Source organism: Lagenorhynchus albirostris, chromosome 2 (genome assembly GCF_949774975.1).
Source record: "Lagenorhynchus albirostris chromosome 2, mLagAlb1.1, whole genome shotgun sequence".
Taxonomy (NCBI): Eukaryota; Metazoa; Chordata; class Mammalia; order Artiodactyla; family Delphinidae; genus Lagenorhynchus; species Lagenorhynchus albirostris.
The window spans coordinates 102,799,524-102,817,245 of record NC_083096.1 but is presented as its reverse complement, the minus strand read 5'-3'; the positions used below and the strand labels follow the sequence as shown (position 1 = coordinate 102,817,245).

General features: G+C 37.9%; 1 protein-coding gene and 1 non-coding gene across 3 annotated transcripts in view; one reads left to right on the top strand and one right to left on the bottom strand.

Annotated features, from left to right (window-relative positions):
* The window catches only part of ALG14 (ALG14 UDP-N-acetylglucosaminyltransferase subunit), a 104,427-nt gene that overhangs the window by 29,113 nt on the left and 57,592 nt on the right, over positions 1–17,722 (bottom strand). The window lies entirely within an intron of this gene.
* Positions 13,027–13,099, top strand: TRNAW-CCA (transfer RNA tryptophan (anticodon CCA)). Its single transcript has one exon. It is a non-coding gene; the product is annotated as a tRNA-Trp (tRNA).

Sequence of the window (17,722 nt, the reverse complement as noted above, 5' to 3'; positions counted from 1 at the left end):
TAAAAAAGCTGAGTTACAGATACTTGAGGGATATCTGGGCATCCTCTCTGCTACGCTCTCTACTTTAATAAACACTGAGAGCCTCTTGTACCAAGTACTAAGGAAGTTAAAAGAGAACAAAACTGGGTCTTGCCTTTTCAGAGTTCATGTACTGTACAGTCTGGCTCTCAATGGTGGTAATATATTAGGGAACTAACAAGATCATTTCTGCTTGTTACAGTGACTGAGGGGTGCTACTTGCGCTTAGTGGACAGGTGCCAGTGATACAGATATTCTGCAATATTTAGTCTGCTTCATACAACAAAGCACTATCCTGTATCTCACTGGTCATCCATATGGGTGATAATCCGTTTACAATTATCTGAGCTTAGAACCTAATTCTGTTTGACAAAGAAAACAAAAATTGTTTTGCCTGTTTTATATATACACTGAATTTTTCCGAATAGAACTACCATGGAAACTGAAGGAACACTGTTGTACTTTGTTTTGTTTGGACTTCTACCAAGAGTGTTCACTACTTAAGAAAATTACATCAGGAGTTGGGGGAGATGAAAAAGTTCTGGAGATGGAAGGTGGTGACAGTTACACAACAATGTGAATGTACTTAATGCCATAGAACTGTACACTTAAAAATGATGAAAATGATATACTTTATGTTACATATATTAAAATAAAATAACTTATAAATTGAAAAAAATTAAAGAGAAAAAGAAAAAGAATATTACATCATGGGCAGCAAACCTACTCATAGTTTTTGAAAAGTTACCCATGCAATGTGCCTATACCAGTCTGCATTGTAGCTGCCCTAATCGTGCTACTCCCACATTCCAAATATCTACTTTACTGTGTCTCCTGGTGTGGTCATACCTGGAGATACTGTAAAACATGTAATTTGATTACAAATTACTTTCTTTTTCTTTCTACCTTTAATTGCAACTAGGGCATTATATTGTATTTTTGAAATTATGTGCTGCGTAGGTGGGTTATATTAACTATGAATTTCATTTCAGGATAGGGAAGGGTGTGTTATATTTGTCATAAAAAGAATACATTAGTTTGAAAGGGTTGAGAATCACTAGTGAGAGAGACATATATAAACGGAACTAAAGTACAAGGAAAACCATGGCAGCACCTCAGAGAGCTAAAAGTACAAAGGAAGAACAGGGGAAGAGATATAACTGGCCATGTAGGGTCTGGGAAGGCCCATGGAGTAGGTATGATGTGAGCAGGTGCTGACTGACATCCTCTGTTAGAATAATTCCAGAGATATGGGGCTTGGTATCTGCCTCCAATGATGTCCATTCCTTCTGCCATGGCATTGATTTTTATCAAGTTCTTTTCGATGTTCTTCCTGTATCTCCCCCTCAGTGGCCCTCGTTCTGGGAGGCTCCAGTGGGCAGGGCATGATGAATCCCTAGCCTACGCAGCATCTCTGCCAGAATTTGAAAACTGTGGTCTCTGTAATACTCTCTGGTTAATCTTCTCTTCTTTCGGCTAAATCTCCCTGCTTCCTCCAACTGTTTCTCATATAACTTGGTTTCATGTTCCCTTACTATCTGGGTCATTTTCCTCTGAACATGCTCCAATCTGTCAGTGGCCCTTTAAAAGTGTGGTGCCTAGAACTGTATGTGGTTTCCAGCACTGAAATATATAACTGTATTTCCTAATATCTCCCCAAAAGGGGAAAATGTTACTGCTCCAAACAGTGAGATCAGGATGGGGGAGGGAACAGGGGAGATCTGTCTTAATCATCATTGTATTTCCAGTATTGAAAATTTTTCCTTTTTTGTTTAAACAAGTTAAATCTGAATTTTTAATAGTCGCAAATAGAGTTCTGATCTCAAAGAGCTTTCCTTTTCTTCCTAGTTTGTTTTTGTTTTGAGGATACAATGAAAATGTGGGTTTGGCTAATAAACACTAACAATTATTTTTATTTGCCAATAGCATCTGTTTACCACCATCTTATAGTCATTTCTTGTCTGCCAATGTCCCAGGTCAATCTAACCAAGACTGGCAAGTGTGCCACCCTTTCCAGGGGCTTGGCCTGTAAACTGGAATTAGTATTTCTGCATTAAGCATGGACCTGGTGTGTGTGGAAAGCCCCTGCATTCCTGTGTGTCTAGTGAACGTCAGCTTGAGCCCCATTATGCATAATTCCATCTAGGCTCCTGATTTTTCATCCCATTTTGGTCTGAGACTGAAACCTTGCAATAACTTGACTGGCTCTTACCAACATTCTGTCCCCTCGGACTGAAACAGTACCAGCTCATCTCTTCATTCTAGATGCTAAGGACTCTTGAACCACAGTGACACCATCCACTGGTCTGAATCTTTGGAAGCTACAGCAGAACTCTGCAGAAGAACATCACTCCGACATAAATGCCAGCTTGCTATCCACCCTGAATGCAAAGACTTCAACTAACTGACCAACAAACAGGGGACAGGTTATCCTCAGAAGTTTAAGCACTTTATGTCACATCTGCCGGCTGCCCAAGTCCCAATACACTTTTGCTGCTGAAAAGACCAGCTCAAAGGTAAACTATGTGAGAGCTGGGTTATTTGTCTGTTTTGTTAGTTAATGTACCCCAAGCCCTCGGAACAGTGTTTAGCATATAACAGCGGCTCGACAGATATTTGTTGAATGAATTAATGAAATGACCTGGTATGGCAGATATCTATCTTTGTTTTGCCCAGTATTCTCTTCTTTTGAGAACTGCTTCTTGATCGTGCTGCCAATCATGAGACTGAACAAGCTAGCAAATGGTGTTACAAGTCTGGAGCTTATTAGTCTACATACGTCCCTAGCCCCTAGATTCCCTACAATTCAAGCAGGTATCTGCACTCCTTCTTACTTCTGGAGAATCCGAGGCACAACGTCAGGAGGTTTGATGAATGTGAGTGGTACATTTTGCAGTTAGATCATTCAGAGGCTAAACTTTATGTGAATGTCAATCACAAAACTCAAGACAATAGGATAAAATGAATCTCTAAGCTTATGCTTCTAATATTATTGATCTTCATAACTAATCAAATACTAGTGTCATAATTTATCTTATTCACATGCAAATAAATTTGAGATGAAACTTTTTCAAACTTCTAATGACGGATGAAATACAGTTTTTATAATGTCAGCTTTACCATGATAATGCTATTTAAGGTTTCTCAGAAAAAATTGATCTGTGAAATATGGAAAAAATATACATTGGATTAAAATGATCCAATAAGTGGGGGGTGGGAAGGAGAGCAATAGTTGGATAAGGCTTTTTAAAAATTGTGGTAAAATACACATAACAAAATTTACCCTTTTAACCATTTTTAAGTGTACAATTCAGCATCATTAAGAACATTTATAGTGTGTGCAACCATCGCAACTAACCATCTCTAGAACCTTTTCATCATATCAAACAGAAACTCTGTACCCAATAAATAATAACTCCCCACTATCCCCTCCTCCCAGGCCGTGGTAATCTCTATTCTACTCTTTATGAATTTGCCTATTCTAGGTACATCATATAACTGGAATTAAACAATATTTGTCTTTTTTTTTGGTCTGGCTTATTTCATTTAGCATAATGTTTTCAAGTATAGATATTGTAGCATGTATCAGAATTTCATTCCTTTTTATGGCTGAATAATATTCCATTGTATGTATATACCACATTGTGTTATCTATTCATCTGTTGATGGACACTAGGGTTGTTTTCCCCTTTTGGCTAGTGTGCTACGAGCACTGGTGTACAAGTATCTGTTTGAGTCCCTGATTTCAATCATTTTGGGTAAACCTAGGAGTGAAATTGGTGGATCATATGGTAATTCTATGTTTAACTTTCTGAGGAACCTACATAAGGGTTTTAAAGATGACTTACAAAATTAAAAAAATTATTAATTTAGGAACTATATTCTGCAATAAGAAAGTTATTCCTCACCTGATACTTCACTTATCATTACTGGAGACAGAAAGACTGCTGTAGTAAATAGAACAGAGGATACATCATCTCCTTGTAGTGAAGGAGGAGTTTCCAAATAACTATAGATCCCCAAGAAGGTAATACGTGACAATAACTGCAACTTGCTAAAATGTAAACACCAGGATTGTCACAAACACGAAACACAGTCTTCTTTAGAAAGCTCAAACTTTCATTGAGAAATAAAGAAAGAATGAATCCCACTATGTAATCATACAACTGTAGTCTCTGTATGCAAAATAATTGATCAGTTTGCTTCTAAAGTGTAAGGGTTATGAAAGACTAGGAAAGACTGGAGAAATGTCAGAGATTAGAAGAGACGATGGAGATCTGGTAAGTAACCAGGATTGGAATCTCGGATTGGATCTTGAACAGAAAAAGTATGATGACGGAAAAACTCGCGAAATCTAAATAAAGGCTGTAATTTAGTTAATAGTTATTATACCAGTGTTAATATCTTGGTCTTGATAACTGTACTATAGTTATGTAAGATATTAATTCCAGTGAAAGCTGGATGAATGATATACAGGAATTCTCTACTATTTTTGCAACTTTTGTGTAAGTTTAAAATGATTGCAAAATAAAAAGCATTCCATATTTTAAAGAAATTATACCATTTCTCTACAATCTCTTTCAGAGGATAGAACTGGAGGGAATACTCCCTAACTCATTCTACAAGGCCAGAATTTCCCTAGTTCCAAAACCAGACAAAGACTTTACAAGAAAACTATAGATCAATATCTCTCACGAACACAGATGCAAAAATTCTCAACAAAATATTAGCAAATTGAATCCAACAGTGTTTGAAAATAATTATACACCACAATCAAGTGGGATTTATTCCATGTATGCAAGTCTGGTTCGACATCTGAAAATCAGTTCATGTAATCTATCACAACAACAGGCTAAAGAAGAAAAATCACATGATCATATTAATGGATGGAGAAAAGAAGCATTTGATAAAATCCAAATCCATTCATGATTAAAAAAAAAATTCTTAGTAAACTAGGAATAGAGGGGGAACTTCCTCAATTTGATAAAAAATATCTACAAAAAACCTACAGCTAACATTATACTTAATGGTGAGAAACTAGGAGCTTTTCCACTAAGATCAGAAACAAGGCAGGGATGTCCCCTTTCATCACTCCTTTTCAACATTATACTATAAAGTCCTAGCTAATGTAACGGGATAAGAAAAGGAAATAAAAGGTGTACTAATTGGGAAGGAAGAAGTAAAACTGTCTTTGTTGGCAGATGGCATGATCTGAAAGAAATGACCAAAAAATTCCTAGAACTAATAAGTGATTATAGCAAGGTTATAGGATATAAGGTTGATACACAAAAGCCAATCACTTTTCTATTGGACAATTGGAATTTTAAATTAAAAACACATAACCATTTACAACAGCACCCCAAACAATGAAATACTTAGACATAAATCTAACAAAATATGTATAAGATCTATATGAGGAAAACTATAAAACTCTGAAAAACAGGATCAAATAAGAATGAAAGATATATTCCATGTTCATGGATAGGAAGACTCAGTATTACCAAGATGTCAGTTCTTCCCAATTTGATCTATAGGTTCAATACAATCTTAGTCAAATTCCCAACAAATTATCAATATTTTGTGGATATCAACAAACTAATTTTAAAGTTTATATGGAGAGGCAAAAGACACAGAACAGACAACATAATATTGAAGAAGAACCAAGTTAGTGGACTGACACTACCTGACTTCAATAAGTACGTACTGACTTTGTACTTACAATAAAGCTACAGTATCAAGACAGTGTGGTATTGGTGAAAGAAGAGACAAGTATGTCAAAAGAACAGAATAGAGAGCCAGAAATAAAGCCACATAAATACTGATATTTGACAACAGAGTGAAGGCAACACAATGGAACAATGACAGTCTTTTCAACAAATGATGCTGGAAAAACTGGACATCTACATGCAAAAAAAAAAAAAAAAAGGAGAGAATCTAGACAGATCTTACACCCTTCACAAAAACTAACTCAAAATGGATCATAGACCTAAAGGTAAAATGCAAAACCATGAAATTCCTAGAACATAACACAGAAACTCTATACAACCTTTGGTTTGGCAATGACTTTTTAGATATAATACCAAAGGCACAATCCATGAAAGAAACAACTGAAAAGTTGGACTTCATTAAAATAAAAAACTTCTATTCTTTAAAAGACATTATCAAGAAAATGAAGACAAGCCTCAGACTGGGAAAAAATATTTGCAAAAGATATATCTGATAAAGGACTGTTATCCTAAATATACAAAGAACTTTTAAAGCTCAACAATGAGAAAATGAATAAACCGACTAAGAAACGGGCCAAAGATCTTTACAGACACTTCATCAAAGAAGACACACAGACAGCAAATAAGCAGGTGAAAAGATGCTCCACATCATATGTCATTAGAGAAATGCAAATTAAAACAATGAGAGACCAGTACAAACCCATAAGAATGGCCAAAATCCAGAACGCTGACAACATCAAATGCTGATGAAGATGTGGAGCAACAGGGACTCTCATTCATTGTTGGTGGGAATGCAAAATGGTCCAGCGCTTTGGAAGGCAGTTTGGCAGTTTCTCAGATAATTAAACATACTCTTACCATATGACCCAGTAACTGTGCTTCTTGGAATTTACCCAAGGGATTAAAAACTTATGTATACGCAAAAACCTGTACACAGATGTTTATAGCAGCTTTATTCACAATTGCCAAAACTTGAAAGCAACCAAGGTATCCTTCAGCAGGTGAATGGATAACTAAACTGTGGTACAACCAGACAATGGAATATTATTCAGCACTAAAAAGAAATGAGTTATCAAGCCATGGAAAGACATGGAAGAAACTTAACTGCATATTACCACCTGAAAGAAGTCAATCTGAAAAGGCTACATACTGTATGATTGCAACTATATGACATTCTGGAAAAGGCAAAACTATATAAAGATAGTAAAAAAAAAATTCAGTGATTGTCAGGAGCTGGGGCAGTGAGGAATGAATAAGCAAAGCACAGAGTATGTTTAAGGCAGTGAAACTACGCTGCATGATAATATAATGGCAGATACATGTCATTATATATTTGTAAAATATATAATGTGTAACACCAAGAGTGAAGAATAATATAAATATCAGGGCTTTGGGTGAAAATGAGGTGTCGATGTAGGTTTATCAACTGTAACAAATGTACCACTCTGGTGAGGGACGGTGATGACGGGGGAGGCTATGCATCTGTGGGGGCAGAGGGTAAATGGGAAATCTCTGTGCCTTATGCTGAATTTTGCTGTAAACCTAACACTGCTCTAAAAAATAAAATCTACTTAAAAAAAAAAAGTGAGAGAAAGAAACAACAAGCTACAGTATACTGATATTTCTATCAGCCATGTGACTACTCATTTGTGTATTATGGATTTAGAAAATACCACAAGAATGAGTTAGTTCTTTTTGCCATTCCTAAGTTCTACAAAGAAAAGAAAGTTCTTATTGACTGGAAGGGAAAAATATATCACCATATCCTTCCATATTTAGAGAAAAGTTCTACAAATTTGGAAGAGAAAATTCCAACAGGGCCTAGCAGAAACATAAACAAGCAACATGCTTCATTATATAAACAAAGAAATTGAATAAAGTCAGAGGAATTGTTCTTATCATAAACTTAGAATACTGTGTGGCCAGAGGGCCACACTATGATCAGAAAGCCAACTCAGAAAAGAATGAGGCGTATAAAAAAATAAATAAAGTTCAAAAAAAAGAAAAGAATGAGGAATGGGGGGTGCATCTAAATTAGCCTAGGGCTTCCCTGGTGGCGCAGTGGTTGAGAGTCCGCCTGCCGATGCAGGGGACACGGGTTCGTGCCCCGGTCCGGGAAGATCCCACATGCCGCGGAGCGGCTGGGCCCGTGAGCCATGGCCGCTGAGCCTGCGCGTCTGGAGCCTGTGCTCCGCAACGGGAGAGGCCACAACGGTGAGAGGCCCGCGTACCGCAAAATAAATAAATAAATAAATAAATTAGCCTAGAAACCTAAAGATACTAATTACTTCCATATAAAACAGGATTAAGATTCTTTATTATTCCTTATTATTGAAATTCAAAAACTAAATTTGATCGTTTTAGCCTTCACTTCTAATGAGTAAAAGTGATAAAAAGTTTGGGGGAGAATGGATACATGTATATTTATGGCTGAGTCCCTTTGCTGTGCACCTGAAACTATCACAACATTGTTAATCGGCTATACTCCACTATACAATAAAAAGTTTTTAAAAAAGTGAATTTTAATTATTATTTCATCATATGAACTTCCATGTAAACATGGTTTGGATCTTTTGGTGAATGTCATGGTAATCCAAAATCTCTAGTTTAGGGAAATACTATACCATCCAACTTGGTGAGAAGTATAGTTGGAATTAAACTTATATCAACTATTTTCCAGTTGTATTGTCTTATTAGAGAAAGCTACCAAGTTATTATAGTAGAGCCCAGTAAGATTTTGCTGCTCATTAAGTAATAATGAGTCCTCCACATTTGTTACTAAAAAAATACAAATGCCAGATTCGGTGGTCACCAAGGCTATGCTGACAGCGTTAGGGCAAGTTCTGAGGTACCTCTAATCAGGCAATCCTCTCTGCAGGTCAGTCACACACTACATCATCATACACTGGATTTCCCCTTGAGAACAACTATACTCCAGGGTCAACAGGGCCTGTACCAGGCAGCCCTGCTTTGGTGGAATTTCCTAGTATATCAAATTAGAATCAGTGAATCAAAGACTCGAAGCTGGAAGGAACCTTAAAGATCAAAAGTGACATCATAGGAAAAAGTATAATTTGGTAAGATATTGTCCAACTCTGTGTCTGCGCTGTTGATTAAACGAAAAAATAAAACAAAAAACAATCCAGGAGAATCTTTCCCTCTCATCAAAGATATTAGTTGCCATATATTTGTAATCATAGAATTGTCTCATTTTTCCAATGCAGGATAAGTAACAGGCCATATTTGAACTTGACCAAAAACTATTGTTAATTTACAATTTATCCTAACCCTCTAATGCTTCTGATGGAAGTTTCCTGTGCATTATAATAAAAATACAGCAACCAGAACCTGGATGTTTACAGCGTTTTGCCAACAATTAAAACAAGCAATCCACCAAAGCTGCACTGGCTCTGTAGACAAAAGAAATCAAACAACTACTTCAGAGTTCCAAAACTAATTTATTGGTCTAATGAGGACTGGACTCCAACTTGGATATTCTACTGTTTCTGGTCCTCAGTAAGATAAAAGGCTTCAGCATATATTTTTAGAATTATTTTTATTTTAATAGCATGGCCTTTAAATCACTTCTCCTTAAAAATAACAAAACAAAAAACCTTCCAGCATTTCTAACTTTATGATTCTCCAATTAAATTATGAAACTTGATTATGAAACAACAGTTTAGTTTACTTTACCAACTTTTATCATTTTGTGTTTAGAATCATTCTCAGAAATCCAAATTGGCTGATTACTGAACAAGTTCTAATTACTCCCCAGAGACTGTGGGAGCGGGGCTTTTAGCATTGTTCACTGTTTGGCTGGGAAACAGGCTTCCTCTTGTAGTGCCCGATCTGTTATTGATTTAAAAACTGACCTAAAGGGCTATTTGTTCTGGGTTCTTTGAAGTACATTTGCTGCTCCCGCCTTCTGGAACTATGCTGTCAGACATCCTGAAGCCTTATGCCATATTCTTCACTGCGTGGTTTGTGAACGACGGGATAATGGCTCATTAACGTGCTCTCACCACCAAAAGAGGGCCTGGGATTTAAAACACCTCCGAATAATCACACTGGTGTTTCTGTCTTGAACCTTGAGGCCGTCAGTGCAGATCCCAGTTCACATGATCCCTCCTTCCTAATCCTGGACTTGGGGCAGTGCCTGCTTCCTAAATTATATACTCTTCTGAGCATGAATGCCACCCATTTCTCATGGTCACCTCTTTCTTCCGTGGTGCCCAGCTCAGGTCTCAGCTCACAGCAGTTATTCAATGTAAAATAATAACACCACTGTAAATAATTTATTTATTTACAGTTATTTATAGACAAATTACAATTATTTGTAAATTTATTTACAGATAATTTTTTATTTGTAAATAAGTTTATAAAATAATAACAAATTCAGGAATAAATGACTTCAAAGGATAGAGATTCAGATTATAACCAGTAAAAAAATCTTGCTCTGATATCTAGGTTTTATGATCCTAAGAAGTGGCATCAGAAAGCAATTCTGCATTGATAGTTTCAGGTCCTCTTAAAAAATAAAAAGTAATTCAACGAATAACATTTTCCTTAAGAATCAAGTGGGTATTTTGGCAGAATGACAGCAGAGGAAGACCCAAGTTCCTCAGGCTTAGTTATGCTTCCCAATCCTTTTCAATATGAAGAGAGCTTTGCACAGTTTTAGACTTGCCACGGCACTCTTAGAAGAGGGGAGGTCCAAGTTCCCATGCTTTTTTTTTTTTTTTTTTTTTTTTTGCGGTACGCGGACCTCTCACTGCTGTGGCCTCTCCCGTTGCGAGCACAGGCTCCGGACGCGCAGGCTCAGCGGCCATGGCTCACGGGCCCAGCCGCTCCGCAGCACGTGGGATCTTCCCGGGCCGGGGCACGAACCCGTGTTCCCTGCATCGGCAGGCGGACTCTCAACCAGTGCGCCACCACGGAAGCCCCCCATGCTCTTTGATAACTAAGAGGAAGGGGCACACCTGGCTAGTGGGGAGGGAAAGAGGCACAAGAATAAAGGTGATCCAGGAGGCAGTTCAAGGGTCCCCTGAATGTCATTCACCTCTGAGTGGGACCTAAGAAGGAAAAGAGGGTGGTGGCCGAGGAGGAGATATTTAACTGGCAGAGAAGGAAGACAGTGCAGCACTCTGGGGTCAGCTGGGATCAGGAGCTGCTAGTATTTGTCATGGTGTCTTCCAGTTCCTTACAATCCAGTTACTAATCAAAGACCTCCCTAAGCACCCACACACTGCTAAGCTCCCTGGTGGATAATAATACAGCCAGAAGACTGGTTTTGGCCCTAAAAGTGCTCATAATGTAAGTTGGGGAAGGAGAAAATGAATGGAAGTGAGATGACCAGTGACAGTGAAATGTTAGTCTGAGGAGTTCACAGGTGGGAAAGATCTGGATGGACTGATAGTCCAAGACACAGCTCAGAAGAAGCTTCCAGAAATTGAGGATATGAATTGTGTAACTGAGAATCAGGCCCATGCCCACAAGCTCCTCCTTGAGAGGGGGCAGATTCAGAAGGATGTCGTTGAACGGTGGCCCAGTAGGAGAGAGAACCTGACAGACTGCTTTTAGAAAGGCTGGATTATGTGACGAAAACACAAGAGGGCCGAGAAGGAAAGGACAGAGAAGCAAATAATCCTTGGTTGTTTTCATGCCTGAAGGGGCTCACTGTGGCATGAAAATCAACATGAAAACAGTTAGACATACCACGTCATCCAAACTGGGCACTGTGCAGACATTCCTTGGCTTAAGTTTAAAAATATTTATTAACTCCTTGTTAGCCTCTCAATTTTTGGAAGAGAATATTGAACCTGGTGATATAGGGGTGAGAAGGACCTAGGAACCTACCATGGAGGCCCCTTGCGTACATACTAGTTATATTCACATAAGACTATGAAGTAGGTTTCATGGTCTCTGTTATACAGATGAGGAAAAGGAAGTTTATGGAGATCAAATAGCTCACTTAAGCTTGCCCAAATATTAGAATGGCAGACCTAGATTCTGAACCTTACTATACATGCTGCCCAAGCCCATTTCCTTTGTTTCATGTAGAGAGTACACACTTGGTTGCTCTTAGAGAGGAAAGAAATCTATGTTTCATTTGTAGTGTGGTCTAGAGCTGAGCCTGGAGCTGGGAGTGAGAAGAACTGGGTTTTTCATCCATGCTTTGCTATTAGTTCTAAGACTCGAGACAAGTCTTAGAACTTATTATCTTAACTTTATAAAGTTAAAAGTCTTAGAACTTTATAAAGTTAAACTTTATAAAGTTAAAGTCTTAGAACTTATTATCTAAACTTTATAAAGAGGATGTGGGATTAAATGATTGCTAAGGTATTATCCGTGTAAGTTTATGATTCTAAGAGTACAAGTGGATTCCCCACCAGGGAATGACTTAATATGACTGTTCTAATAAAAAGAGGAGGGGGAATATGAGACACGCATTGATTGCTGTATACAGAAATCCACCAGGATATAAATAATCTAATAAATAGTTCTGCCACAAGAGCAGTGGCAGCTCCAGGACTTTAAGGAGGAAGGGCTCAGGGGCGGCAGGTTTGTCTTGCCACTGTGCACAGCGAGCCCACCGCCTTCACGTGCATAGCCTGCATTTAGCCCCCCATGTGGATGAGGCCTTCAAACCACCCTTTCGCACTGCTACCGCCCATTTTTGTTGCTGGGAAAGGCATGAAAGCTGAACACAAACAAAATCCGCTCAGGGAACCTATATAAACGAAACAACCAGAGGTAAGAGAGCATGTACCCCAGACAGAGCAGTCACGACTCAGCTCTAGGTGATACCTGCCCTGCAGTCGCCTGCCCTTCCAATTTTTCAAAAAGAGCCAGAAATATGGATTTTTGTGCAACATGAAATACCTGAAACAACCATGTGGTACCAATGCCGACCAGCTATGTGAATCAGACAAAACATGTTTGTATCTACTTGTGATCCAAGATCATCAATTTGCTTCAGAATTAGCTGATAAAAAAAGAGAACGCAGGAGGCCTAGTCTTAAATATTTTAAAAAGGGCTCACTGAAGTAGACAAAGAAAAGGCATTGAGAAAGACCTTAGCCATTTTATTTGAATAAAGTCTATCAGTAATGCATAAGCTCTTATACATCTAACTCTGATAATGCTTACAACTTTTGTCAATACCCATCTGTTTCCTATAGTCAGTAGTAAGAGAGCCCTTAAAACAAAGGTGAGTGTGCTAATTCAGGGACAAAAAACTGGGAGACTTATGAAAACTTAAAATTTAGTTCTATCCGGGACTTCCCTGGTGGTCCAGTGGTTAGGACTCCATGCTCCCAATGCAGGGGGCACAGGTTCGATCCCTGGTCAGGGAACTAAGATCCCACATGCTGCACAGCACAGCCAAAAAAAAAAAAAGTTCTATCTCCTAAGAGACCTAAGGGAAGAAGAATTTCTGCAGCAGAAGTTGATCAAGGCAGCCGGAGAAAAGTGGAAGATAATGGGCCAAACCCCGGGGCCATCAACATGAATCCCAATGGGAGGGCAGAGGTGTAAGTGAGAAAGAGGAAGAAAGAGAAAGAAAGGTCAAAGTACAAAAAGAGACAGAAGAGAGAACGCTGCTGTATAGGGCGGGACAGAAGGATAGCCAAGCTTTCGAATGCGTGTGTATGGGTGACAGGTGTTCCTTAAATAAACTATGAGGAACCCCAGAAATACTCTCAGAGCTAAGTCATCATCATAATTTAAAAAATATGTTTTGGGCATCCACTCTATCTAAGATATTATGAGGTGCAGGAGCTCCAACCAGCGCCAGTCATTCAGACACCAGGTGAGCAGGAGTTAGTGGTTTTGAATGGTAGGGAATCAATCACCTTCCCGGCAGAGGGAGTGGCCTGTTCAAAAGCAAGTGGATCTGACATCTGTGCTCTGCCTACTGTGCCTTCCTATTATTCCCGTTTGATTGGAGGAGAGGCTAAGCTCAGACAGGCTAAGTGATTAGCTTCGAGTCACATGCCTAATTATTCACAAAGCTGAGAGCAAAACCAAAAACATCCTGATTCCCAGTATGGCATATTTCCTCCTCTACCACGATCAAGGTATAGTGGATGCAAGCCAGAGAAAACAATAATGTGGAAACTTTCAGAAAAAAATGTAAAGCAAATACGCAAAATGAATTCTTGATGAAACCTATATAACAAAAATGAGGAACTCTTCTTCGTGACCTGAAGACTGGAAGTTTGCGCCACACACAAGCCTCACCTAGTTCCCACAGAGGGAGGGAAATCCATACTCCCACCCACTCCCAGCCTCGACCCCACCCCAATTCTCTTCTCCCTTCGTATTGAGCAAGGAGGGATTTTTTTTCTCCCTGTATGACTTCACAGAGATGAATCATGGCTCCTTGAAAAGCTGAAACAGGAAAGTTGGCTTGGGAATAATAAAACAGCAACAGACTAAGTCCCCTGAGCTGTGGGCACTGCCTCCACTAATGAGACTTATCTACAAAATACTGTATTGTGTAAGCAAATCTTTTGAAAAATAGCATCTGGAGCTTTGAAGATGTGGACACAACTGATTTGAGCATGACACACCTGTCTTTAGAGAAAAGTAATTATTTAGCCCATAAGTACAAACCTGTTTTCACAAACTGTCAGCTATAAACATTTTTTAAAAACTGCTTTGTCAAAGATTAGTATAAATGGCTTAAGTATGATTTCAGGAAGACCAAGAATGCAAGACGGTATTCTGCTAACAAATGGAATTTGCTGCCCTTTGCAATTCTACAGCTGACCTCACTGCAGATTTCATTCTTTACGGCAGAATATGGAAATTTTGACATCATATACATACGAAACTTATAAATCTGCTGTTCACATTTCTTAAAAGGAATGATCAATCATGACATGTTCTTTCTGTAATTCAAAGGTCTTATCAGCAGGGAATGTTTTGCTATTTTTAAGAGAGCTCTCAAGCTCTCTAACCTGTTTCTAATTGGACCATTTTCACTCCTCTAAACAATAATGCTAAAATTTCTTTTTCTGTAAGCTACAACGTTTGAAATTTGTAAGGTGTTTATTCCTTCCTTTAGTAAATCTAGAGTAATCACAGTTTCCTCATCCCTGATTATAAGGTCCTTTTGAATATTTTTATAATTATTTGTCCACGTGTCTTAGAGAAAATCAGAGTTTGCCCTTTTTATCCTGTGGCAAGGATCCATGGAAGATGAGAAGCACCTGACTTACATCTCCTATAGAATGCTGTCCTGGTGTAAGCGGAATCTCAATCTCATGCTCCATGTAGAGAAGTGATAAGCTTTCTGGAGCTGATTGAATTTCCAATATGTTTAGCACTAGAAAAAGAAATCCTTGACCAGGAGGCTTCGCTGTATTCACGTTACAAAAAGTAAGAATTATACCAGGAGGCCAGGAGAAAAAGAAATCACCAAAAAACAAACTACCAAAGAGGAAATGCCAGCCTAAAGAGGTAAGTTTTACCCAATGATTCGTGGGGAGGGAAATGAGAAATTTAAAAGACAGACTATGAAGAAGATGGCATTTAGTCTCCAGAGGCTGTTAGAAAACACTGACTAGGTTTCAGTCTTCTTTTTAAAATAAAGTAAAAAGGGGCTTCCCTGGTGGCGCAGTGGTTGAGAGTCCGCCTGCCGATGCAGGGGACACGGGTTCGTGCCGCGGTCCGGGAAGATCCCACATGCCGCGGAGCGGCTGGGCCTGTGAGCCATGGCCGCTGAGCCTGCGCATCCGGAGCCTGTGCTCCGCAACGGGAGAGGCCACAACAGTGAGAGGCCCGCGTACCCCCAAAAAGAATAAATAAATAAATAATAAAATAAAGTAAAAAACTCTAAGTGGTTTCATGATACTCAGGCATTAAAGTAAAGCAACTGTTGATGAAAATGTTTTGGAATCTAATACAGGTGGTGTCCAACACCGTGAATGTACTAAATGCTACTGAACTGTACACTTTAAAATGGTTAATTTTATGTTATGTGAATTTCATCTCAATAAAAAAAGTAAAGCAACTGTATTCTGCTTGAGATGAAAGAGAAATTTTTGCCATTTCCTTTTGATTGCTTCGACAAAGACAATATTTAACACTTCAGAAACGTGCTATCAAGAAAATCCTTAGATGAATTCCAGGGATTAATTCAGTCGGTGCAAAGGTTAGCCAAGGAGCAGTTATGCAATGCTTTTTCCCCTGTTCTATTTTTTCCACCCCCTTAAAAGTGCTAAGCAGTCATCACTAAGTTTTAATAGCTTCTCTCTTTCCTTCCTATATTCCTTCTACCCAACTTCTCTCCTTCAATATTTACTGAAATCCTACATGCCCCCGAGAACTTTAATAAGTGCTAGGATTGCCAAGATGAGTAACACATCTTACCTTTCCTCAAGGAGTTCACAGTTTGCATTCAAATTTCAAAAACTCCCCAAGCAAATGCCTCTAGTGTTTTCCAATTAAGAAACTGCCTGCATTTCTTCTTATATATATACACATATATAAAATATTATTATATATTATCATGCTAAGTATTTCTCATGTTACTCATGTCCAATTTTCTTGAATATTTCGCTCATAATGGGTGTTGAATTTTGTCAGACTTGCTAAGTATCTGTTAATATAGCTATATGACCTTTTTCTCCTACACTTGTTAATATGGCATATGATGTTAATGGATTAACTAACATTAAAACAACCTCATATTCCTGCAATAAACTCCACTTGATTATGGTGTATTATTTTCTTTAATGTGGTGTCAGATTCTGTATGCAAATATTTTACTTAGTGATTTTGAATTGACATTTATGAGTTATATTTCTCTGCAATTTTCTTTCTTTATATTGGTTTTTAAATCTGGCTTAGGCTTCTGTTTTATTATTTTATTCTTTACTGTCAGGTTTATCAGTTATTTTCAGTATATATATCAGTTATTTTCAGTATCTTTTAATGTCCACCTATTGCCCGTACAACAATAAGCTTTTTCATTTCTCTCTTTCCTTTTCTTTCTCTCTCATATTTCAGTTGCCTTATTTCAAATTTATCACAATACATAACCTTTGTGCATTAGTGTATCACCTTCATTCCACCTCTGTTTTATTCTTACGCGTACATTTATAGAATTTAAAATGTTGACCATCTGTCTTTTTGCTGAAGTCTTCCCAATCATCTTTTGGTTGGTTGATGTCATTCATTAGTAGTTTCCTTAGGAAAGGCTGATGAATGCAGAATTCCTTAAGTTTTTATGTGCTGAATATTGTTTTTTCAGTGCCTTGGTCTTTGAAGGACACTTTAGCTGAATATAAAATCACTGGTTTACACTTTCTCTCATTGAGTTTTGAAAAACATATTGTTCCTCTGCTTTTTAGATTGCTTTTAAAATGTCTGATGCCTTGGTCTACTTATTTTGCTTATGTAAATTATTTAATAATTATTAATCATTTAATGATTATTTAATTATTGAAGGCCTTGATGAGTTTAGCTTCACATTTGAAATCTAGTAGTGTCTTAGATTTGTCTAGGATGTGTCTTACAGCTGACTTTATAAAATATTTCAGAGACTAGGTTTAAAAATTATCAATCTATTTGTAAAATTAACATAATCTTGACATGTTAATTTTAAATAAAAATAGTAAACAAACAAAAACAAAAAACAAAAAACAAAAACCTCCCCAAGCTACTTCTTCCACAGCAACTCGAGTTCCAGACATCTCCAAATCTTTAATGACTCCACTTGACTTGGATTGCAGCAGCCCTTCCTAAGCTCTCACATTCCATACTCAATTATTTGTGCTCTGATTGTGCTCCTTTCTTTTCTTTTTTCCTTCGGACCAAAGGGAGATTTTTAAAATTCTAAACAAAAACAGCACTTTAGTGATTTTCAGATACTATAAAAATAGAGCTACGCTGATTCACATGAAACTTTAAAATAGGCACCGTAAGGCTGTGAAACTGGCTGCTTCCAGGAATCATTATTTAAATTGAAG